Source organism: Canis lupus, chromosome 9 (assembly GCF_011100685.1).
Source record: "Canis lupus familiaris isolate Mischka breed German Shepherd chromosome 9, alternate assembly UU_Cfam_GSD_1.0, whole genome shotgun sequence".
NCBI lineage: Eukaryota > Metazoa > Chordata > Mammalia > Carnivora > Canidae > Canis > Canis lupus.
In genome coordinates, this window is record NC_049230.1 from 24,053,333 (window position 1) to 24,061,994 (window position 8,662).

General features: G+C 41.6%; 1 long non-coding RNA gene across 2 annotated transcripts; it reads right to left on the reverse strand.

Annotated features, from left to right (window-relative positions):
* Window positions 1–6,942: 6,942 nt before the first annotated feature.
* On the reverse strand, window positions 6,943–8,247 carry LOC111097534. Of its 2 annotated transcripts, XR_005364034.1 has the most exons (4): window positions 8,022–8,247; window positions 7,725–7,915; window positions 7,250–7,448; window positions 6,943–7,168 (listed from the first exon to the last, which is right to left on the reverse strand). It is a non-coding gene; the product is annotated as an uncharacterized LOC111097534 (long non-coding RNA). The 2 variants fall into 2 exon arrangements; XR_005364033.1 differs by lacking the exon at window positions 8,022–8,247 and having other exon boundaries at window positions 7,725–8,004.
* Window positions 8,248–8,662: the final 415 nt, after the last annotated feature.

Sequence of the window (8,662 nt, forward strand, 5' to 3'; positions counted from 1 at the left end):
TGTTCAATTTTTCGTTTTGGTTTTGTTTTTTCTGCTTTCCTGTAGGTTACTTGAATATATTTTTAGAATTACCATTTGATTTATCTATCTATATGTCTAAAAAATCAATTAATTTTAAATTAAAATTTTTAATGTTATTTATTTGACACAGAGAGAGAGCACAATCGGGGAAAGTGGCAGGCAGAGGGAAAGGGAGAAGCAGGCTGCTCAATGAGCAAGGAGCCCAAAGTGGGGCTTGATCACAGAACCCTGGGATCATGACCTGAGCCAAAATCAAGAGCTGACCACTTAACCAACTGAGTCACCCAGGCACCCTGCATTCATTGAGCTTTTAAAATTTCTGCTACTACATTTCCATCTGGTTCTTTTTAATGTCTTCCATTTCTTGCTAAAATTTTCTATTTCTTGGGGTGCCTGTGTGTCTCAGTTGGTTAAGTGTCTGACTCTTGATTTCAGCTCAGGTCATAATCTCAGGGTCATGAGTTTGATCCCCACATTGGGCTCAGTGCTGAAGATGGAGCCTGCTTAAAATTCTCTCCCTCTGCTCCTCTCTCACTTTCTCTTTCTCTTTCTCAAAAATAAAAAACTAAAAATAAACATTTCTATTTCTTTAATGAAGGTTTCTGTATTTTCTTTTTTTTAATTTTTATTTATTTATTTATTTATTTATTTATTTTTGGTTTCTGTATTTTCAGTCATTTCATTTGAACTATTTTTATCATGGTTGCTTTATTTTTTTTAAATATTTAAAATATTTTTTAAAATATTTTTTAAATATTTTATTTATTTATTCATGACAGAGAGAGAGAGAGAGAGAGGCAGAAACATAGGCAGAGGGAGAAGCAAGCTCCACACAAGGAGCCCAGCGCAGGACTTGATCCTGGGACTCCAGGATCACGCACTGAGCCAAAGTCAGATGCTCAACCGCTAAACCACCCAGGCACCCCTATCATGGTTACTTTAAAATCTTTGTCAGATGACATTAACATGTCTGTCATCTGTGTTGGCATCTGTTGACTTTCTCTTCTACTCAGTTTGACAACTTCCTTGTTCTTGATATGACAAGTGACTTTCTACTGAAATTTCTACATTTGGGTATTATGTTATGATACCCTGGATCTTATTTAAACTTTCTGTTTTATGTGGCTTCTTCTGACACTGCTCAGATAAGGAAAGAGGTGGTATCCCTTTCTTACTTCCAGGTGAAGGTGAATGTCCAGATGGCACTTGATCCTAGAACTCCAGGATCATGACTTGAGCCAAAGGCAGATTCTGTACATCATTTCCTCTGACATTGTGTATCTTGGGGGTGGGGATTGCCTTCAGCGGGGATGAAATTTCTGACTCTAGATTTAGCCTTGCCTTGACACCAATCCAATGGGTTGGAGAAAGGGAAAGTCAATCACCTCTTTACAGCCTGGCAAGGTTAGAAGTCTAGACTCCCCACTTGGTCTTTGCTACATGCATGGGAATTAGACCATAGTTTTTACTGTACCACTTAGCTCTAGTAACGTGGATATTGCCCAAAATGATCTGTATTGCTAAGTTGATATCCTTTAGCTCAAGAGAGCAAGCTTTCATAGGGCTTGTTGTTTGTTTGTTTGTGTCTGTTGGTGTTTCCAGGTTGCTGGCTTCTTTAGGGATATATGGAGCAAAAAGAAAACCCAGAGATTTCACCACCGTATCATTTTTCAAGTCACTATCTCCATACGCCAGTCTGCCTTCTTTCCATCTTTCAGAGCCTTGTAATTTTTGTTTTATATATAATGGTTTATATATATATATATATGAGATCCAAGGTTTTGTTTTGTTTTGGTTTGGGTTTTTTTTTTTTTTTTTCTGTATTTATTAGGAGACTAAAGAAAAATATGTCGAGGTGCCTGGGTGGCTCAGTTGGTTAAGTGTCTGCTTTTGGCTGCTCTGCGGGGAGCCTGCTTCTCTCTCTCCCTCTGCCTGCCACTAACCCTGCTTGTATACACACTCTCTCTCTGTGTCAAATAAATAAAATCTTTAAAAGAAAAGAAAAGAAAAATATGCCTCCTCCATCTACCTGGAAACTGAACCATCCCCAATAACTTACTTTTAATTATTGATTATGTTGGGACCCCTGCGTAGCTCAGCGGTTGAGCATCTGCCTTCCGCCTAGGGCGTGATCCTGGGGTGCCGGGATCGAGCTCCGCATCGGGCCGCACGGAGCCTGCTTCTCCCTCTGCCTGTGTCTCTGCCTCTCTCTCTGTGTTTCTTATGAATAAATGAATAAAATCTTAAAAAAATAATATTATATTTTGACATTTGGTAGCAATTCCTCTCTTAATTCTTTTCTTTTTTTTCTAATTGTCTTGGTTGTATGCATGCACTTATAGATTAACTTTAGACTCAGTACTTCACATTCCCTTTTAAAAATCCCATTTTTAAAAAAGATTTTGATTGAGATTATGTCAAATTTATAGATTATTGGAGGGAGGAATGTACTGCATTGGAATATCGAATCATTCCATCTAAGGTCTCTACTTTTATTCATACCTTATTTTATGCCTCTCATTGAAGATTCAGTTTTCTTGTACAATTCCTTTTTTTTTTTTTTTTTTTTTTTTAAGATTTTATTTATTTGTTTGAGGGCAGCCCAGGTGGCTCAGCAGTTTAGTGCCGCCTTCAGCCCAGGGCATGATCCTGGAGACCTGGGATCGAGTCCCACGTTGGGCTCCCTGTGTGGAGCCTGCTTCTCCCTCTGCCTGTGTCTCTGCCTCTCTCTCTCTCTCTCTCATGAATAAATAAAATCTTTACAAAAAAATATTTTATTTATTTGTTCGAGAGAGAGAGTATGAGTGGGGGAAAGGAGCAGAGGGAGAAGCAAGCTCCCCACTGAGCAGGAAGCCCGATGTAGGGTTCAATCTCTGGACCCCAAGATCATGACCTGAGGTGAAGGCAGATGCTTAACCGACTGAGCCACCCAGATGCCGCTGTACCATTTTTTTTTAAGATTTTATTTATTTATTCATGAGAAACAGAGAGAGAGAGGCAGAGGGAGAGGCAGGCTCCCCACTGGGAGCCCAAAATGGCACTTGATCCTAGAACTCCAGGATCATGACTTGAGCCAAAGGCAGACGCTCAACCACTGAGCCACCCAGGCGCCCCCCTGTGCCATTCTTATTAGATTTGTTCTTACATAGTTACAGGGTTTTTGAAAATTATAAATGGCATATTAACTAGCACTTTGTAATTGGTATTAATGTATATAGAGTCATCAGTTTCTATATATTTATATTTCGATATATTTATATTTCGATATTTCGATATTATAACTCGCCACTGTACTCAATCTTTTCTTTCACTTTCCTCAGTGGCTGTTTTTTTTCCTCTACGAAACGTCCCCTTCCCCCACATTTCTTCAGGTAACAGTCCTTCAGGTAACTCCCACCTCATTTTTTCAGGTAACTTCTGAAGAGCATGTGTAATTTGTTACAAGTCACAGCATCTCATGCTCCTGGATGAAAGGTGGGCATACAACCCAAGACAAACCAATCAAGACCCTTTCTGGAATTTTTATGGCTATGGTTGACAGGGAAGAGGTTTGTTTCTTCTCTGGTCATAGAGTTATCAGATACAATTGTGGATGCCAGCAGTAGCCAATGTTCTCTAATTGCATAGACAAAACCATTCTAATTTGGAAGACAATGAAACTGATACAGAGTATGAAACCAAGACAATGAGAGAAAGAGAGAGAGAGCAGTATTTATCCTCGTTTCCAATATACCCCTGCCATTCCTATTCCATGAGTCAATAAGCCACCTCTTCTTCAAATTACTTTGACTGTGGTTGCTTTATTTGCAACTAAAAGAATCTTGACCATACACCACTGATACCAGAAGTGGGGTGTTGTAAGCAACAGGATTTTTTTTTAAAGATTTTATTTATTTATTTATTCATGAAAGACACAGAGAGAGAGAGAGAGAGGCAGAGACACAGGCAGAGGGAGAAGCAGGCTCCATGCAGGGAGCCCGATGTGGGACTCGATTCCGGGACTTCAGGATCATGCCCTGGCCAAAGGCAGGACCTAAACTACTGAGCCACCCAGGGATTCCCAGCAACAGGATTTAAAAGGTGGACCTGGATAAGTGGTAAAGTAATGAGTAATCATTTCTTAACCAATCTGGGAAGATTATTATCCTCGAAATGGACCATCTAGCTTATTTCGTTTTTAAGGGTTTTTTTTTGTTGTTTTTTTTTTTTTTTACTTTTAAGTAATCTCTACACCCAGTATGGGGCTCTAACTCACAACTCTGAGATCAAGAGTTGCATGCTCTACTGACTGAGCCAGCCAGGCAACCCTGGATCACCTAGTTTAATCTCCTACTGTACTTTAGGGCTCAGACTATGTGCCAAATGGTATTGAAATCCCTGGGGATTTGATAGAAAAATATGATATTTAAGGTGATATACTATTGGGGGTCTTCAGTATGGTGCTACAAAATAACAAAAATCTATCTTTTAAACTAGACCACCAGAGGAGGTTGGAAAATTAGCTTTGTTAAGAAAGATCTATTCTTGGGACGCCCGTGTGGCTCAGCGGTTGAGCGTCTGCCTGTGACTCAGGGCGTGATCCCAGTCTGGAGATCCATACCCACATTGGGTTCCCTGTGAGGAGTCTGCTTCTCTCTCTGCCATGTGTGTGTCTCTGATGAATAAATAAATAAAATCTTTAAAAAATATGCCTCTCTCTGTGTGTCTCTCATGAATAAATAATAAAATCTTTAAAAAAAGAAAGAAAGATCTAGTCTCTTTGTGACCAATGATCACTTAGAAACAATTCTGTGCTACATGTAATTGCAAAAGCTAAATTTTATTTTCTATGCTGAAGTAAGGAGGAGCCAGAGAAAACAATCCATAGTAATCATAATCTGTTTATTATCCCTTCTCTTTTCCATCTTTCTCTTATCCTACCTCAGTGTTGGGTAACTTGCCTCATAGTCTCTATAGCCCTCTTGGCTGACAGCAGCTTCTGTGGCTACAAGCTTTCTTATTCAATATCATGAAGAAAGAGCAAGATAATGTCCTAGCATTTTCAGCAAAAGTCCTGTGATTCACTCTCATTGACCTGCTATAGATCAAGTGTCCACTCCTGAACAATCATTGGCTGGGTAGATGGGAAGAGACCGACTGGCGTACCCCTAGATTTGGAGGTAGAAAGCAATCCCAGATTAAAATCCCAAGATTCTCTTGGCAAAAAATGGAGGTGGGGGGAATGGCTCCCAAAGTAAATTCAAGGTCTCAGTCCAGAATGGATGCTGGACAGTGTACCCCAGAAGTCCATATACCAAGAGAGAATCTTAACTTAAGGCCTAGATGGATAATCAGAGCCTGTTGCTAAGAGACAAACCACAAGAGGCCGGCTCCGAATCAAGTTTCATGACTGGGCAAGATTTCTGGCATTGGTTACTTGCACATGGCATCCCTAGGAATTGAAATGGCAGACAGCCAACTAGGATTTAAGGGAGTTGTATCACTAGAGAAATCCCAAGCCTGGCAAACAGGGGCCTCTGATTGCTCAGTCCTGAGATCATTCCAACTCTAACTATGCCAGAGGAAGTGGGGCACTTGAGCAGGACACCTCCCAAGAGGGGAATTCTCTTTAAACTCCTCTCAGGTCTGGCCATGGAGGACAACAGATGAGATAAATCCAGGCAGCAACCAAAATCAGGGGCAATCAGACTTGCTAAGAGACACCTTATTTCACTGCTAGGGAAGTGAGTTCTTGTAGGTCCTGTCCTTCTGCTTGTTGTGTTTTCTAGACTACAGATCTCTATTATTTTCCCTTCTTCATTCTCTTTAAAAAATATATGTTTAGGGCACCTGGGTGGCTCAGTGGTTGAGGGTCTGCCTTCCGCTCAGGTCATGATCCTGGGGTCCTGGGATTGAGTCCGGCATCAGGTTCCCCACAGGGAGCCTGCTTCTCTCTCTGCCTATGTCTCTGCCTCTCTGTGTCTCTCATGAATAAATAAATAAAATCTTATTTAAAAATTTTAAAAACTCATATTTTTTATGTTTTATGCATCCCTAAAAGATATATGTTCACTTTTTTCCCAAAAATTATAAGTGCTCATTTTTATAACACCAAATTTAATAGAGAGAGATTATTAAGTGAGGTCTTTATCTGTTTTCCAGACCTTCCTCCATTGGTCCCCTCCTGCCCACTGAAGGGTTACACCATTAAGAGTTAGGTATGTGTCCTTCAGAGGTTCTCCTACATACATGCAAATACCAACACACATCTAAACTGTGCAGGAGAGTAAAATTGAAAAATTAAAGTTTCCCTCTATCAGTTCCAAGGCCCGTTCCCTAGAAGTAATCATTTTCAAGCATTTCTCTCTTTAGCCTTCTGAAAGTACTTCCATAATGCCAGAATATATGTTAATATCTCTGGGCTTAATTCACCAAATTTAAACAGTATCTCCTGACCCCCCTGCAGTGAAAGGTGATGTATTTAGCTTTCTCCCACTGCTTCTCTTCTTTTCCTAATCCCTGCCAGTCACATACCTATTTACTTCTTCTATCACTTGCTTTTAGGGATTTAAACAATATATTTAAACCTCTATGTCCTAACTTCTCTTTGGATTGTTACCGGTATAAAAATGACTTTATTTTATTCTCATACTTGATTGTTATTTTGACTGGGTGTAATTTCTCTCTAATATCAGTTAGGGTTAAGTTTAGCTATCTATGGGACGCCTGGGTTGCTCAGTGGTTGAGCGTCTGCTTTTGGCTCTGATTGTGATCCTGGGATCCTGGGATTCAGTCCTGCATGGGGGTCCCCACAGGAGGCCTGCTTCTCCCTCTGCCTGTATCTCTGCCTCTCTCTCTCTCTCTCTTTGTCTCTCATGAATAAATAAATAAAATCTTTTTTAAAAATTTAGCTATAAATAAGAGACCCAAAATAGCAGTGGCTCAGACAAGTTGAAGTTTATTTTATTCTCATGTAAAAGACTTCTGGGGACTAGGCTCCTCACAGTTTTCTACTCTGACACATGTAAGATGTGGTTCTTGTCCTCATGGTCCAAGACGATGGCCTCATATTGGCTTTCCAGGAGGCAGGATGGATGAAAGAAGGTGCAAAGAAGGAAAGGGACAGCTGGAACTTAGGTCACATGGACACACTTAGCTTCAAGGGAGGCTGGAAATGAAACCTTGATTATGGATGGCTGTGTGCCCAGCTAAAAACCCAAGGTTGTATTACTAAGGAAGAATTACTTACATGCTGCAGCAACTGTCCATTTGCTGGCCATCCTCTGGGGGAACAGATGCTAGGGATAACAAGTAGTCTTGCCATTTTCTTTGCCATCGGCAGGTTTTGCTCCACCCTTTTCTTGTATCAGGGTTGCCAATGAGATGTCTGATGACAATCTGATTTTCGTTCCTTTGAAGGTTAATTTGTTCTTTCTCCTGGATGCTTTCTTTAAAAAAAAAATAAAAGATTTTATTTATTTATTCATGAGAGACACCGAGAGAGAAAGAGATAGAGAGAGGCAGAGACATAGGCAGAAGGAGAAGCAGGCTCCATGCAGGGAGCCCGATGTGGGACCCGATCCCGGGACTCCAGGATCATGCCCTGGGCCAAAGGCAGGCGCTAAACCACTGAGCCACCCAGGTGTCCCTCTCCTGGATGTTTTCAAATGAAAGAGAATTGCACATGCAGAGGACAAATCGGGTGCTCACAATTTGCTACTAACCTGCACTTGTTCTTCTCTCAGACGCCTTCCTTCCTGTGCCCTCTGCGTTCACCCCTCAGCTCCTGTGGGTGTTCCCCAGCTCTGCAGCTTTCCGCACTCTCCCTGAGCGAAAGCATCCTCCTGTGGCTCTAGCTGCCACCCAGTGGGATGAATCCCAACGATCTCCATAGCTTAATCTTTTTCTTCTACCTCTAGATTCAAAACAATCCACTCATCCACTGACATGACTGACCTACAGCCAACCTCCTCCCCCTCCACCCCACCGCTGCCGCCACCAAATCTGCCATCTGAACTCACCACTTCCTCTCCCTGCACAGAATGTCCTTCTTTCAAGGAAACGCCAAACACTGTACTCTCTTGCCCATGATAGAATCCTGCCGTTTCTGTGTGGTCTAGGACTCTGTATGTTCCTCCTTCTTGAACTTTGTTCTTCCTTTTTTCCCTTGGCTTTTTTTTTTTTTTTTAATTTGAGAGGAAAGAGAGAGAGTGGAGTGGAGGAGGAGAGGGAGAGGGACAAGCAGACTTCCTGCTGAACCCAAAGCCCAATGTGGGGCTAGATCTCATGACCTGAGTTGAAACCAAGAGTTGGATGCTTAACCCACTGAGCCACAGGGCGCCGCATTCCCTTGGCTCATTCTCATTCATCTTACATAAGTAGGTCGGGGATACGTTTGGGGGAAGTGTTTCCCTGGGTTCTTTTTGCCTTAGTCTCAGTGGGGTGCCTCTTTCTTGGGTTCTCAGGGTATCTGGAGAGTCCCCGTATGCCATCGTCATCATGATACTTTCTAATTCTCCAAACCCTCGTCTGGATTGGGAGCTATCCGACAGTAGAGAAAGGATCTTGTTTCTGAATCCCCAACATCTAGTAGAACACTCGGCACACAGAAGTGGTAGCTTCTACATTCTGCAATCTGGCTCATTTCCCACATACCTCCTGC